This window comes from Manacus vitellinus, unplaced genomic scaffold, assembly GCF_001715985.3.
Source record: "Manacus vitellinus isolate BGI_N305 unplaced genomic scaffold, ASM171598v3 scaffold_0_pilon, whole genome shotgun sequence".
NCBI classification, from domain to species: domain Eukaryota; kingdom Metazoa; phylum Chordata; class Aves; order Passeriformes; family Pipridae; genus Manacus; species Manacus vitellinus.
Window position 1 is genome coordinate 22,919,217 of NW_021938789.1, and position 15,855 is coordinate 22,935,071.

Here is a 15,855-nt window from a genome sequence, read left to right on the forward strand (position 1 = left end):
TGGAAAGCTGCCAAAATCTTACATCTGGAACAGTTTACAAATGAGCTAACGATACAGTCATTTAGATTTGGGGCTTTATTTGTGGATATCTATAGGATTCTAGCTTCCTGTTTAATCAAATAACTTACCAGGCACATACTTGCATGCCCATTTATTAGGATAATATTTCCCTGCTTAGCTGATATTTCAGGTAATTTTTCATGTTTTGACATGAAAAAGGTAAGAAATAAAAAAGAGATAAAGTAATTTTAAGTATCTAGAGTTCAGGTGTTTTATTTCATTACCATATTCTTCTTGCATATTACCCTATCTATGCCAGAGAAGAGGACCTGATTCTGAGTTTCCTGTACTGAGCACTTCATGACGATGCACTAATGAAAGGATGGAAATACAAAAATGAGAGGAAAAGGGGAGATGAGAAAAAAGAAGAGGGAACTAAACTCCATATCTTTGCTGAATGGAAAGATAAGGTCCGATATCAAAAATGTTTATGAATGTAACTGAGATTAATAACCACAGTAAATTAAGCTATTTGACCTTGCTTATTTTGACATTTTTAATTGTTTACTGTGTCCAGTGGCTTCCCTGAGGGAGACAGGGAGGAATAAAGGGGTACCTGAAACTCTCTTGCCCTTCTAATACTATTTATAGTAATGCGTGAAGAGATGAGAGATGCCAGCCTAAAAGCCCAATCCCCTTTATTATCAGGGAAAGCAAGAACTGTTGAATAAGGTTGTCTTCATGTTTATTCTAGGTGAAGTCCTTTTTTTTTTTTTACAGCAACTACAGCTGTTAATATCAGATACCACTATTTTCTTGAGAAGTATTATGGTATTATTAAAACTTATTGATTAACTTCTTACAAGGTTGGCACAGAGAGACTAAATTACAGAGCTCTGAGTTTCAGCCTGTGGATTTCCACTCCCTTTGAATTCCTTCCTAGAACAAAACAGTTTTCATTCACTTTCTTATTTGTTGTAATTTTTTTTTCTGGTGTCTTCTCAGTTCCCTTCATTTTTACTAGTCCTCATTTTCTTCAAGACAAATCATGATCTCATTCTGACAATGAAAAGAAATTTACGGGATTTGCAATAGTGCAACTGAGGGAAGAATTGGCTCATCATCTATTTAATGCAGATCATAATTTCTTCCCATCTAGGCCTTTGTCTTTTATCTTTATAGAGCATCTGCAAACATTAATGTCCTGTGTACATCTTAGAACAAAACCAACAGCAGCAAGGGATTGCTATAGTTTGCAGTTGCTTTCCTCATTACACCCCTCCACTTTTTGAGGCCGGATGGAGAAAGAAGCGGACAACTCTCTAGAGAGATTCAATACGATTACACACTCTTGTGTGGTTGTGGGGGTTTTTTGTTGATTTTTTTGTTTGTCTCTTTATATGTTTGGGTTTTTGTTGTTTTTAATTATTATTCTGGCAAAACTTGTAGAACAAGTGACAATGTTTATATAGACAAATGCTGATATAGGCTTACATAAGCAAATGCTGACATGATGACCAAAGCACAATCTATCTGTTTTGAAAAACATATACCCTGTTCAGATGAGATCTGCTGCTGTTTTTATTAGTGAACAGGTCAGAAGAGCAGTAATTAATTTTTAAATGAGGATGCAGTAAACAATAACTTTATCTAGAGCTGACTGTGTATGTCTGTATTTCAGAAGGCAATGAGGGAGAAGGCAGTCTCAGCAGGGTTTTAACTACAAGTAGCTAAACAACCAGCTAACTATCAGTAGCTTACCAACAATGTGGTCCAGAAAAAATGGATTTATACAGCAAAATAAATGGTACCAATGTTTGACACATCTCAAAATAGGGTTACTTTGAACTAGGTCTGCCTGCACCTCATGAACTGAATGAATCCTAAGCTGGCTTGGACATCACTGGCACACTATCAGGGTGCATCTTTTGGCTTAGTTTCATCTGAAAGCCATTCAGTTCATGTGCTCCAAGATTGCTTAGAGACGTGAACCAAAGAATGGTATTGAGAGATCCTCTTCAAAAGCATGTCCCTAGTCTAGGTTATGATGTAAATAAAAACATGCAGACCATTATTCACTTCAGCAGCTAAACGCTTTTAAAAATTTAAAAATAAACCCAGTAATATTTATATTCCTGATCTGAGTTTGATTTTTTGAGAGTTACTGTGTATTATGTTACATGTATAGCCAGATCACAGCTCAAAATATTTAAAACAGTTGGTGCAACCAGTTCAACAAAACAATCTGGAAAATGTTAGAATGACATGACAAAGGGCAAAGGAGGAATAAATTGTAACAAAACAGAGGAAGATTGCTAAGAGAGTTTGCTTGTCTGATGCTACAACACATATAAAGGGACAATCTAAGTAAGATTGTGTAAAGAATTCAATTAAATGTGAGAAAATATTTATTGGACCATGGACAGGTTAAATAATTAGATATAGACAGGTTAGAAATATGGATAAAAAATAAAAGGACATTAATTTTAGAAAAGTGTAGACTTCGACATCTAATGGGAAATACAGTCAAAAGCAAATATATAGAATCAAATAAAAAAGTTTGAGATGCATAACATTAACTATGGTCACAAAATGAGATAAGAATTTGTCATGCAATATGAAAGCAAATGATTTTTGATTTATAAATCATGTTAAAAGAATGCATCAGAGCAGATCTGTGCTGCAGTATCTATTCCTGCATTATTTAAATAACACCCCTTGTGGAACAACGCACTCAGTTTTGGTCTGCACCTCTCAATATCTACATGATGCTGAAAAGGCATCCACAAGCACAGTGTGCTGGGATACAGGCAGCTAGTGGCAGCAGGGCCACAGTGACAGTGGCAAGTAGATCTGTACTGGAAGACACCTGTGTGTTCAGGGGAAAGCTGCCAAGCTACCATAACCACTGTGCCATTATTCAATACTGTTGTTGAGAGCCCTATCCTGCATCTCAGGCAAGCTCCTCCCACATTCCCAGACACATCTCTGTGTTTGGAGAAATGCTACTGCCCAAATGATATCTGCATATGTAGAGATATTTTCCACTTCAGCTCAGACTTGTTTCCTCTCCTCTTGCAGGTGTAGCTGTTTGCACAGAGACATCTACCTGAATAACAGACCTGCAGTTACGTCTGGTTGTTTGTATGGAAAAGCTTTTTCCATTTCTCTGGTAAACTCATGCTTACCGTCTGAACAGGAAGAGAAGGCCATTGGTGCCAAGTACATGTGTACAGACCTCAGCTGGTGAATCTCTTGACATCAGTCAACATGAGAGTACTAGACTAATTTATTGTTAAACCAAACAGCTAAACTGGAGCACTGTGAATGATATTAAAGGATAAAAGGTTTTAATGTTGAGATTTATGGATTGGTAAATAACATGTGTTTAAAGAAAATGACAGAATGTTTAGCTGCTCTACTCAAAAATGTACTGGAAAATCTGAAAACAAATACCTTTCCATAGGTGGGAAATGGCCTATGCACCCTTCCATTGGTTACATGTCCAATTCAATTAGCTGCATACAGATACTACAGCAAAATGCATACAAAAATAAGCAAAATCCTAAACCCCCAACCAGCATCTGGGTAAAATTTATGATGCAACTCTATCTCTTTGCTTCACTGTGTCTGGAAACTTATAGATGACCACCATCAGGCATAGGTTTTATATTTGAATAATATTGATGGCAATCACAGTCATAGTGCAGCCAATACTCCAGCTACCTTCCAGAATGATTTCATTTTATTCAGTGTTTTCTGTGTAATGGCTCAAATGAAAATTCCACACCCAAATAAATTCTTATGTTCAAAAGGTAAACTGGGTCAGTCAACAAAGATGTGTGCTGAACTAAAAATAGTAAGAGAGGAATCTGAAAGAGAGAAGTCTGTTGCTGACAAGAGGGGAATAAAACAGCTGGTGTTGGGAGAGAGACTGTAATACACCCTTGGGAGAGAGATGGCTGCCCAATCCATGCATGAGGAGCAGCATGCATGCCCAGGAACTGTTATGGAATTCCAGAGGCAAATAATTACAGGGGAAATATCTTTTTAACATAAGCAAATCTGGGCCTCTCCAATCTCCATCTCAAGGCTGGACCTACTTGTAAACTGTTGTTCATTCTTAAACATACTGTTCTCAAACCAGCCAAGGGCAGGAGGCAGAAGTAATTCCCTAGAATCTTACGCTCCTCTAGCATTTCAAGCTGAAGGACGTAAGCTTGACAAACCTATCCATTTTCTGTCCTTTAGTGGTTCTGTCCATGCTTTGGTCTGCAAAGATAACAACAAAGATCCTTTTTCCTCTTCAAGGCAAAGAGCAGACAGAATGCACCAGCTACTAGGATGGACAGGAATGGTGATGTCATTTTTAGTTCTGGCAACATCCAGCTCCTGGGAAGTAAACAAACAGTTGTACAAGCTTCATGCTCTTCAAGCTTGCTGAAAATACATTGACTTCCCTTCTGAATGTTTATGAATGTACACATTCTTATGTTTATCTCTGGTTCATCTATGTGATTCTGGTCGCTTGGGTCTGGAAGGACGTATGCATCCAAATTATGCATAGTCAGCCAGAGACACATAGTTTTTTAAACATGTCAGTTTGAGCTTTGCTGTGACTTCTGTACAGGCTGCAACAAATGGTGTGGCAAATCCAGACTATTTTTGTTGAGTGGTTTATGCAGCCTATATGATCTGATGCATGCAAGCTTCTTTCCGCTTGTTACAGAAACAAAAAAAGCAATGCCATAACTCTCCAAAAGTACCACAAAATGAATTATTCAGAATCAGAATTTTATGTCTAATTAAAAAAGCCTACTGGACACATGGCATGTGTCATTGTTTCATCTCTCAGCAGATGTTTCCAAATGCTATCTAGGAGACCAGGCTAGCAAAGGAGCCCTTTGAATTTGATGTGTGCTGCTTTCCAAAAGAAAATCTGGTACTGCAATGTATGCAGTATCTGAGAAATCTGATACATATCCAATCCTAAGACAAGAAGCAGCCACCAATCAGAGCAGACTGTAAAGATTTAGAGAAATTCCTATGGAAAGACTGGAAAATAAAATGTACTTGTTGAAACAGAAAAGTTTTAGTAGAATCTTGACAAATCTTAACAAAATTCTTGATATGACAAAGCCACATCTTGATTCAATTGGATTTGGTTTGGAAAAAAAAATCTCAGTTCTTCAATCAGATGAGGTAAAAATATTCAGAAGTTTCATTTAGCACACGGGTGTCCTTTTGTAAGAGTGCAAACAGCTGGGCAATTGGTCTATCCATGGACTACTCTCCAATTCTTAGCTTTTCCCATTCCTTGTCAGGGACCAGCCATGGGACCAGGCTGCAGATAGAAGGACTTGACCCTACAGTGGCAGCCACACTCTGTCATCATAATTTCTTCCCTCCCATCATAGAATAAAGAGAGATGGATGTGTGACACCATGGTATTTCCAAAGAGACACTTTAATAACATTACAACTTTTGCTTTGTTTCAAATTGAGAATAAAATTTTTAGAAGGACATTATTTTTTTCTGATTTCTTGCACCAGAAGTGAGAATTCTCACATTAAAGTTCAGACTTGGCAGGAAGGGTCGGAGTTATACTGAGGAGGACTATTCTCTCTTCCCATGGTCTGGCCTCCTATTTATATGGTACCGAACAAACATGTTAGGATTCTTTCTTGTGTCACATATCCCCTGCATGATAGAGATAAAATGAAGTAAAAATCAAGATTAGTCCTTGACAGAAAAAAAATGTAGAACAGATTGGAAGTCCTCCCAGCCCACAGACTGGATTTGTCTGTTGATTTGTGTGTGATGTCCTCTACTCTTCAGCCTCTCCCTTTCTTTTACTCCTTTCCAAACTGCCATGCAGGTTATTCCTTGCTACTGTTTTTCTCTTCTGCCTTCTAAAGACTGCTCCATTATGCTTTGCACAGTTTCCTCCCTGTTCCTGTCCCAGCTATGTCCTTCTCCACTCTCTGACCTCTGGTTCCTATGGCTGGCTGCTCTCCTCCATGTTGCTCCTTTCACTCCTCCCTGCTAGGGTGGGCAAGGGCTTGAGAGTATTTCGTGTCAGTGGGAGCATTGCTTCACTGGACAGCGCTCTGGTCTGCAGACTGGAGCTGCTCTGCAGCCTGGTCTCAGTGGAAGCTGCACATGAGAAATGTGCACCCAAACAGAAGTTTGGGTGGTGATTTCTGCAGAGGTGGGAGTGCACAACTCAACCCTATGTGTCCCACCATATTTTGCACTCAGAAAAGTGCCCATGTGACATGTCAACACCCTTGAATTAACCCTTGAAAGCCTAGGGGCTATATGGATGTAGTAAGGAGAAGAGATAGTAGACCATGAGAGAGTAGACCAACAGAGAAAGTTTCCAGAGTTTCCTCCAGGATAGGAAGAGTACACTGCCTGGCATTCCTGCACTCTCTGCTTTCCCATGTAGGCGTGTGGAGAAGCCCCAGGGACAGTATTCCTCTCTCAAGGCGACAGTCATTGCCTCTGTACACATTGCTTTTGCAACCTGTGCAGGCTTTATACCCTCATACCATGGCCCAGACCTGTATTTTTGAACAACAAGCTTGTTTAATTTTAAGAAAGAAAACGCACAAAATCCACCTACCAGAGCAGCAGTCCATTATGCAGACTGCAACAACTGCTGTTGCTTTTGTGAACTTTTCAATGTCTAAACCTTGAAGCCACCTTCTGCTAGAACACTGAGAAGATCTTGTCAAAATATCTACTTTAATTGCCTTTTGTCGTGAGATAAATACATACTAATGGGTATATATAAACTGAGTAAAGTAGCCTTCTATTATACTTTCATGAGTTTCAAATTAAACATGATCTCAAATATTAACAATAATTAGCAAATTTCATGGTGTGATTATGGCCCTGCTTTGCAAATAGCTCCATAGCTTAACTGGAGTTCTGTGCACTTCAAAGTGTAATCTTATCTGGCTGTTTCTGAACTGCTGTCTCACTATCACTGTGCGCTCCAAGAATAATAAATAAACCAACACAGAAATGCAGAAAACATTTCTAATCACAGCCATAAATACAAAATAATAAGTAACTGAATAACATGAAAGAAGATATGCTTTCAGTTTCAGTTGCACATTGTTCCATATTAACTTGTTTTTAATATAACTGGTTATAAACTATTCCTGTGTTATTAAAAGAAACCCTACAAGTCTTGCCCCTGCTGCCAACTGTTTTCTGAAACACTGTATATTAAAGAGAAAAAAATGACACATTAGTGAACATTGGTGCCATAGTTTAAAATTCAAATGAGAAAGGAAGTGTTAAAGCTTCATTCTGTTTAGCCATATGTGAAACACCTGCTTAGAGAAGTTTATGGAAGTATTAATCTATGGAGGGGGTGTCCAAACACTTCCAAATGTCTAACTTGAGCCACAGAATTTTCTCAGGTCTCTTTAATACAGAATAGTTGATAGCAAAAAGCTGTGAACTGAAATTAGTTTTGAGCATTAGCCATGTGTTATGCTTTACCACAGCAAAGAGTATTTAACAGCATTGTTTCTCCTTCCTTCACAGTGACTGACAGGCAAATGGCCCATACTTAGATAGTTTTTTGTCAGCTGAGTAATACATTCTGACTTGACTGATCCCATCAGCGGAATGAGGGCAGGATGAACAAAATTTCATAGAATAAAATGCATGGCATAAGGTGCTTCTTTCTTTCCCATGGAAATGCAAATGGGGCTTTATGGGAAATTGCAGGATTAGAAAAATGGAGATTCTACAAAAAAAAAAAAAAAAAAAAAGAGAATACAAACAGCCCAACACTTCCCAAAAAGCAACTCTATGTTTACTACCTGTTCAAATTCTTCTCTACAATCTTCTTTCCTAATTAGAATATTTCCTTCCCTGTCTTCTGTTTTCTCTTGCCTGCTCTCTCTGTCCCTCTCTTGAGGTGAGTTCCTCGAATTACAGGTCTCTTTAGACATCCCTCATGCAAAAGGGCACATTATCAATGAGATGTTAAAGAAACAAAGTTTTTTTGCTTGTCTGCAATGGCCAACATGAACAATGAATGAGTTTAAAATAATCTACTGGTGGCAGGCAGGCTGGGGTCTGTGTACACAGGAGTGAGCATGGGAGTGGGGGGAGTATTATGTGAGTTGGTCTCATCTATGTCACAAGGCGAGCAGGGAGATAGTTCTGAGTACAGAGATCATCCTGAACAGAGAGATCAAAGAGCAGCAAGCCATGTTAAACCAGAGAAAAAGTCCCAATGCTTGCAAGGAAAGATGGGAAAAACTCATTACTGAGAAGATTTAGTGAGATTTAAGAGGCCCATGTAAGTCATCTTCATTAGCACTGCCCTGTGTAATGTGTATTTTATTAAGTCATGCAAAGAGGCAGAGCTGTCCTCCTCCCTTCTCATCCCTGCTGCTGCCATTGCAGCACTGTGAAACACAATCCCTACTGGCTTGTTTGTTTCAGTGAAGACAAGCAGGATGTAACCCTCCCTGAATTGCTGGGGTTTGGCCTCAGTGGCAGAGAAAACAGGAGAAAAACTGGACTTTTTGTAGGAAGCAGTGACATAGAAAGTAGGTAAACTTCTGAATAGGTATTGGAAGAGACCCTCATTAGATTTCATGATTTCACTAATTAAAGCACTGCTGGATGGTTTGTGAATGGTAACTTCTTGCTCCATTTTTGTGCAAATGTTTATTTACATTGTTAGATTAGGGATTTATTTTTAACGCTGCCTGACTTTCTCAGATTCTGGGTTTCTGTTTTGTGTAGCTACCATGCTTAAACTGTTTGTCCTGTGGTTCATTGTGACATAACTTCTTTGAGATGCTTTATTTGTGTGTTCCTTTTAAATCCAGTTTTTGGGAAAATGAGTGAAAGGATATGTTATTTTCCTGATGTTGAGAAATTCTAGCAAGTTTTCCCTAAATACTTGACAGTGATTTGGTACAGGAATTTGCTCTTTTGTAGACATATTTCTTCTTTCTGAAAGTCCCTTTGTTGTAGCCATCAGCAAGCCTCTGAGAAATTGTATTTCACAGCAGTTCTTCAAAGCTGGATATTTGTGATCAGCAGATCAGAAGATCTTTTCTCACCTGGCTTATGTACAGCCTGCGAAGTATTTGCAACCACAGCTATGAACTCCTGCCAGCCCTGCAAGATGAACGAGAGAGCCTGTCTCTTGTGGGCTTTTACTGATACCACTTTCATTTCATGAAAGGGTGAAAAATGGTCAGTCCCTCATGAAATATAATATGGAATGAGAAAGCTGTGTTGTGGTCAAGAGGGAGACTGTTATATACAGCTTTGTGAAGCAGAGACAAGAAAAGAGAGAGACAGTCAAGGGGAGGAGAGAGCAACTGTATCTGTCATCTACTGTAGTTTTAATTCCTTGCCTCCATTGGCAATTAAAATTCAGCCACAACATGGTTAGTGAGAACTTTCTTTAAGTCCTACTCTGATGGAATTGAATAAACAGAATTTTAAGGAATTGGTTTCCTTGCACTGAACAGATTTTTTTTTTTTTTTGCAGAATATTGGCTACAATTAGATAAAAAATTTTTGAATAAAAAAGCAAAACTATGATTTTGCCATCAACTATTACATGCAATTTTGTAGTATGTCTCTCTTCTGGGGTATGTTATTTGAACTGAAATCTTACTGATTACAAGTTCTAATGCCTAATCTTTAAAAGATAAAGAATTTAATATTTCACTTCACCTTTTGTAAGCCTAGTGTATCACAAATGCAAGTTGAAGCTTTATGGGTACTGTGTCAAACATAATTATCTGGAAGACTAAAGCAGTCATCATCTCAACTGAAAGATACATTCTGTTACCCATAACAAAGTCTTTGTGAATATTGAATGAACACAGCATACCTTAAATACTTACAAAAGAAATCTAAAACGCCAGCTGAAGTTAATATTAGATGTTAACATTTTATATTTACTCCATGAGGTTAGCAACACTATTAAATGAGGTTTTAATGAGACACTCTGGTTTGCTATTCTAGGAATTAGATTTCTCTATATCTTTACTTAATTTACTTCTCAACTAATCAGACAAAACTGCTTCTGTGTGAAATTTGCTGTTCCTGTTGGCATCTGATTTCAGCCATGACATATCTGCTCTCTAGAGTCCCACTGCAGTGTGTGGAAAATCTTCACTAAGAGTCCAGATTATGACACTTGTATTGAAGGCTGGTTGGGGAAGAATAGTGAGCTTGGACTAGACAGTCTGGGGACTGGGAGGCTGATAGCATACAACACTATTTAGCCTAACTTTTAGGTCCTGAGACTAGTGACTGGCTGGTAAGTTTCCCTGAATTATTTTAGCCGGGCATTTCATTATTATATATTTAGCAAACTGTACACTTCATGGTCTCAAAAGCAAGGTGAAAATGCGAACCTTGTGTTCATACAGCTGACAACCTGACTTGGCTATAGCTCTATATCTGACCTAATATTGTTTTACTGTCAAACAATTATTTTGAAAAGTAATATGGTGGCATCCCTGTATGAACTGGGTCTGAAATTAAGATTATCTGCTCTGCTCTTCTTCTTTCAAAAATGTTGTCACTTGTTGTTAAAAAGATGATGAAGTGGGTTGCATAGAATCCAAAATTCAATTTACTTTCTGTGAACTTAAAGTTTTCAGAGACATCATTATAATAGTGAATTTATTCAGTTCTTAAAGAAAATGAGAAATATGAGTCTTGTACTCAGGTTCAATGTAAGATATTAATGGCTCTGAAATAATCAAAAATAGGCCTTCAAAAATGTGAATATCTAGAATAACAGCTGCAACACATACATGGAAAAACTACTTACAAATATTAATGTACACTAGAAGCAGGTAAGTACAAGTGTTTTCTTAAGTACTTCATAGCAGAAGGGGTGAGGGAAGGAATTAAAGACCTGGTGAAATAATGGGGAAGTTATTTCATACTTATGAATAGATGATGTAGAAATTCATAGGAAAAATGTGGTAATTGGAAGAAGAGAATAAAACACTCCCAAAGAAGGTGAGGAAGAAAATAAACAAGAAAACAAAACTCACACCTGAGATTGATAGGTTTAAGTAATATTTTGAAGGTGTATTTATTAAGAATAAAGTATTACAGTAATGGTGAAAGGATATATATCTCAAATGATTGACTGAGTAGTGTGGTAAAATGTATGGTATTTGTTCTTTACTATTTCTGAAGTTTTAATCATAATTTTTTTTGCTCACCTATATTATAGAAAAATAATTATTATTTACTTTCCCAATATTTCCATAAAGAACAACCAGACATACTCTCTTTCGCACAAATGAATCCCTTCTCAAACGTAGCACGTAGTTTTAGCCTCTCCAGTACCATGAAGATGTCAACAAGTTTTGAAGGAATTCAGATAACAGCAACAAAAATGATTAAAGGCCTGGAGAGTTTGATTTACAATAAAAGATTAAAACCTGTTCTGCTTAGCCAAATAACAGCTAATAATGCAAGGGCAGAGTAATGATAATAGCCTACAAGTGTTTAAAGTGTGAGCACATCAAGAAAAGTGTGAAAATGCTTTAAGGTGGTGCTAAGTTTCAAACCACTGACCTGGCATAGAGGAGAGTGTTGTGTTTGTGTGTTTTTCCTCCAGACTGAGGCTAATTAATATGTGGAGCTTATGTAAAGACAAAATAAAATATGTGAGTACAAAATCAAGGAAAAAACCTGTGCAAATGTAAAACGGATGCATATATCAGCTGTGGTGCAAGTCCTCAATACGGTATATCTTTAAACATAGCAGTTAGCAAGATCAAAATTGAAAAAGCAAGATTTATTACGATAAATGAGCAAAATATAATACTAGAGGAAGCATTTATCAGTACCATGGTACATATCCTCTTTAGGAAGATCTGTCCCTGAAAGTAGGTTTGTATTGCTCAGAAAGTTTGGTAGTTCCTTGATAACCTGCTACCCCTTCCCTGTGAAAAAGGAGCTGCTATTCAGACATAAATTTATCATATCAAAACTTAATCCTTATAACTGAAAGGCTAACTGAAACATCATTGCATGCTTTTTTTCACGGTTTAAATCAGCTCAGCCCTGTTTGCTGATACTGGCACCTTTCTGAAGCCACGTAGGATGAGTGTGTCTTTAGGTGACATTTGAAGGATATTCAGGAACTTTTTTCTCATATGAGTGGTGCTTTTCAATACTTTATGCATAAGGAACAAAAATAAAGAGAAACATTCTTTAGAAGAGGGTGTGAAAGGATGGCATATTTAGATGTAAAAACTTAGACGTTACTAAGTTTTTTTAAATCCAAACCTACTCCCCTTTAGTCAAGTACTAGAAAAGATTATTTATGTGGACATAAAATATTTCATCACATTCAATGAAAACTTTCACCATAAGTTGTAGGAGAAAATGTACTCTTGTACAACAAGCAAGTATACCCTTCTACCCTTTGTGTACTTTTCTTAAAAGACTGATTCTAGACTGCTTTTTTGAAATTTAGAGTGAGCAGCTGTCAGTGTACTGATAACAAATTTGAGCTTGGCTAACTGGTTATAAAAGTCAGGAATAAAACAGAAATACATTTCAAGAGGTCAAGACTTAAATCTAAACCTTATATGAAATTGCGTAGGAAAATCAAAAAGGCAATTAAAAACCAGGTTTTAATGTAAGTCCTTCAATATTAAACAAACTTTGAAAAGCTCTGTCCCTACCAAGTCATGACAGCTCTGAGTTTCAATTAATAGGATTAGATTTAGATACTAACTAACCTCATTTCAATCTAAATAATCTAGCTATTTGATGTTGAAAATCTCCTTGTCTATGTAAGAACTGTAAGATTTCAGCACCTGGACAATCAAATTACCAAAAAATAAATTCTAGCATTTAGGATTAAGAATGATGTATCATTTTAAATGAACTTTCAAAACAGCTCTCAAATATGTTCTTGATAGATATTGAAAATTATTTTAGATGAAAGATATATTAGATTCTGGATTTTGGCCTTCAAAGATTAAAGACCTTTTATTAGTCTTCATCTAGGGGAACGATGCCATTTTTGAAGCTTACCATGCCTTGGAGATGAGAAGACTGCAGAAAAAGTGTTTTCATTCTGATTTCAACTGAAGATCTTCATATGCATCTTATGCATCTGCGCATGTGCTTGGTACAAGGTTTTCAGTAAAGTACCACTGACCATCAATCAAAACAAGGTCTGTATACAGCTCTCATACCTAACTATGAAGTATTAAACATATATCTCACCAAAACCCACTGCATATTTTGATCGTCAGTAGATATGTTTTTCTCTCTAGGAGGCAATATAAAGTAAATGTAAACATACTCCAAATGAAATCTTTTCTGCTTTACCAAGAGAGTTTATATTGTCTCAATCTTTTTAAAATATTGTGATTTCTTAAATTTCTTCCATAAACACCCTGCTCACTTATCACATCTAACATCATGCTAGTTGCAAAACTTTCACATTGTTGTGAAAAAGACATGAATGAATGTGTGGAACACAGAGAAGCTCATGCAAACATTTGCAGTTACTTCATTTATTTTATCAATGATGATCACCCCATGAAAGGAGCTCTCTTAGTAAAACAAGGGAAGATCAGCTGCTAACTCCTAACATCTACCAAACAAAGAAGCTCAAAACAGGTCAGATAAGCATGGGGCTGAAGCTTGAAGTGAAGAACTGAATTGTGCATTAACAGCAAGGATATGCTGACCTTACATCCATTCTGCTTCTCCTTGCCTGAGAATCAAATTCCTGTTGGGCAAAAGATGCTGACTTATTCTGAAATGGTGTCTAGTGTTGCTGTAAACACACACTGCTTTTACAGTCCCCAGTAGAGCACTCTCTGAGCGGAGGTTACATGATCTTTATATGCCTGGCAGGAAATAGAAGATGTTAATGGTGGGGATCTCTGTTAGGAACAGTAGTCCTTAGCAAGAAGAAGAAGAAGAAGAAGAAGAAGAAGAAGAAGAAGAAGAAGAAGAAGAAGAAGAAGAAGAAGAAGAAGAAGGATGAGAGCATGGTAATATATCAACAGTCTATGTAAAGACATGGTTTGATTGTGAATATGTGACATAATTTCGGAAATGCTAAATGATTCACAGAAAAATCAGGTCAGCCAGAACAGATTAGGGGCCTAATGCAATGGACAGTGTACAGGTGAGAGAGTCACAAAAGGCAGTGAAACAGAGGGAAGTCACATGTACCAAGGGAGTCTAGATGGGGATGACTATGCAGCTCATATAACTACCTCATGACCATGCCAGCACAGCAAACACAAGAGCAGAAGGGGGGATGCTTAGTCTGCAAAACACAGACTGTAACAGTCTCAAATCTCTGAAGGGAGTCCATAGTTTCTATTAGATACCAGAGGTTCTTGTAGGATCTTCTGAATGCCTGTGTAGCCATGTAGTCCTAATTCTATGTCAGTTAGAATTGCATCTTTTAGTATTTAAGTACATTTCCTGTGCCAAATTCTCTACGCCTGTCTGAATCTTGCACAGCCTCTTTAAGGCATTTATTTCCTAAGACTCTAGCTGCTACAAGAAATATCTCATTTCTTTTTTCAGTGTTTTTGCCTGTGTCCCTTATTGCACCAAGCTGTTCTCTCATTTGGTGCTGAGGCAACTGTTTGCACAGCTTGCTGAAAGCCAGCTCATTAAAACAACATAACGCAAAAAATAGACTTCATGTGAATCACTCCAGTGATCCAGTTTACAGCAAATGGTTGAGTTCCTGAACTTAGAAGGCAGTGAAATAAAGTTGGGGAAGCATCACTGTGACTCACCTTCAATACACAGCTCTCTTTCAGGAAATTACAACTTTCTGTCTGTTTGTGCTAAGGTTAATCACAAGCTGGCCCACTGAATACATGAAGAAAAATATATATTTTGCAAACATAGCAGATTTATGCATAATAAACCCAAGGAATTATTGCCTGAACTGTAAGCCAAGCTATAAATCCCATTTAAAAATTGACAGCATGCATTTGAACACAAATCCACATCGAGATCCCAGCTAAACAATTAGTACAACTTTTAGGGATTCACATCCCTCTCTTGCAACATTTCAGGAAGGCAGACTTCCTGGAGGTGGCTAAACATACTACATTTGGTTGCTGTAACACCAAGAGATGTAAAATGAAGTGCAGACACTATAAGAATGTGATGAAAGTATTCGATTCCCATTGAAGGTCGGCATGTTGTGCAATTTGTTAGCTATTCCTTATGAATTATGAGATAATTAATCAGGTTTACTTGGGTTACACATTGAATGAACACTTTAAAGGAATCATGAAAAAATGTCTTAAAAGTATATAGGAAATGTAGACAAGAGATACAAGACCTACACTCTATGAGAAACTGTAGACTGTATTGGCTGCTATATATGCAAACACAGGAATGTGCACATGGCTTCTGAGCCCTCATAGGCACTACTGAATAAGTAAGTTTCATTTCAGGCTCTGGTTCAGTCTAACTATGCTTTTTGGTCAGCTCTTGTGGTATAGAGAGCTTATGACAAATAGCCCCAAGGAAACTGGATTTCTTTCCTGCTTATGAGGAAAAGGCTTGAAGGAATGGAAACTTATCAAAGAGAAACTATGAAGGAAATGAATTGTTGAATAGATGTCAAGAAAACTTTAGCAGAAGATGGTAGAGATGAACTCAGTTTATCACAGACTGTCTCACTGCTTTCTGATGATGGCACTAGTGAATACGAAAATGCTCTGGAAAATGAGCTGGAAAGAGTGCCCCATTCAAGTGGCAAAACATGACCTAAGATCCTAAGCTACTCAAGATGACTGGACTTAAGCCAGAAGTATATATCAC

General features: G+C 37.4%; 1 protein-coding gene across 4 annotated transcripts in view; it reads right to left on the reverse strand.

Moving 5' to 3' along the window:
- DLC1 (DLC1 Rho GTPase activating protein) overlaps positions 1-15,855 on the reverse strand; it is a 258,906-nt gene that overhangs the window by 101,332 nt on the left and 141,719 nt on the right. The gene's annotated exons all lie outside the window — the stretch shown is intronic.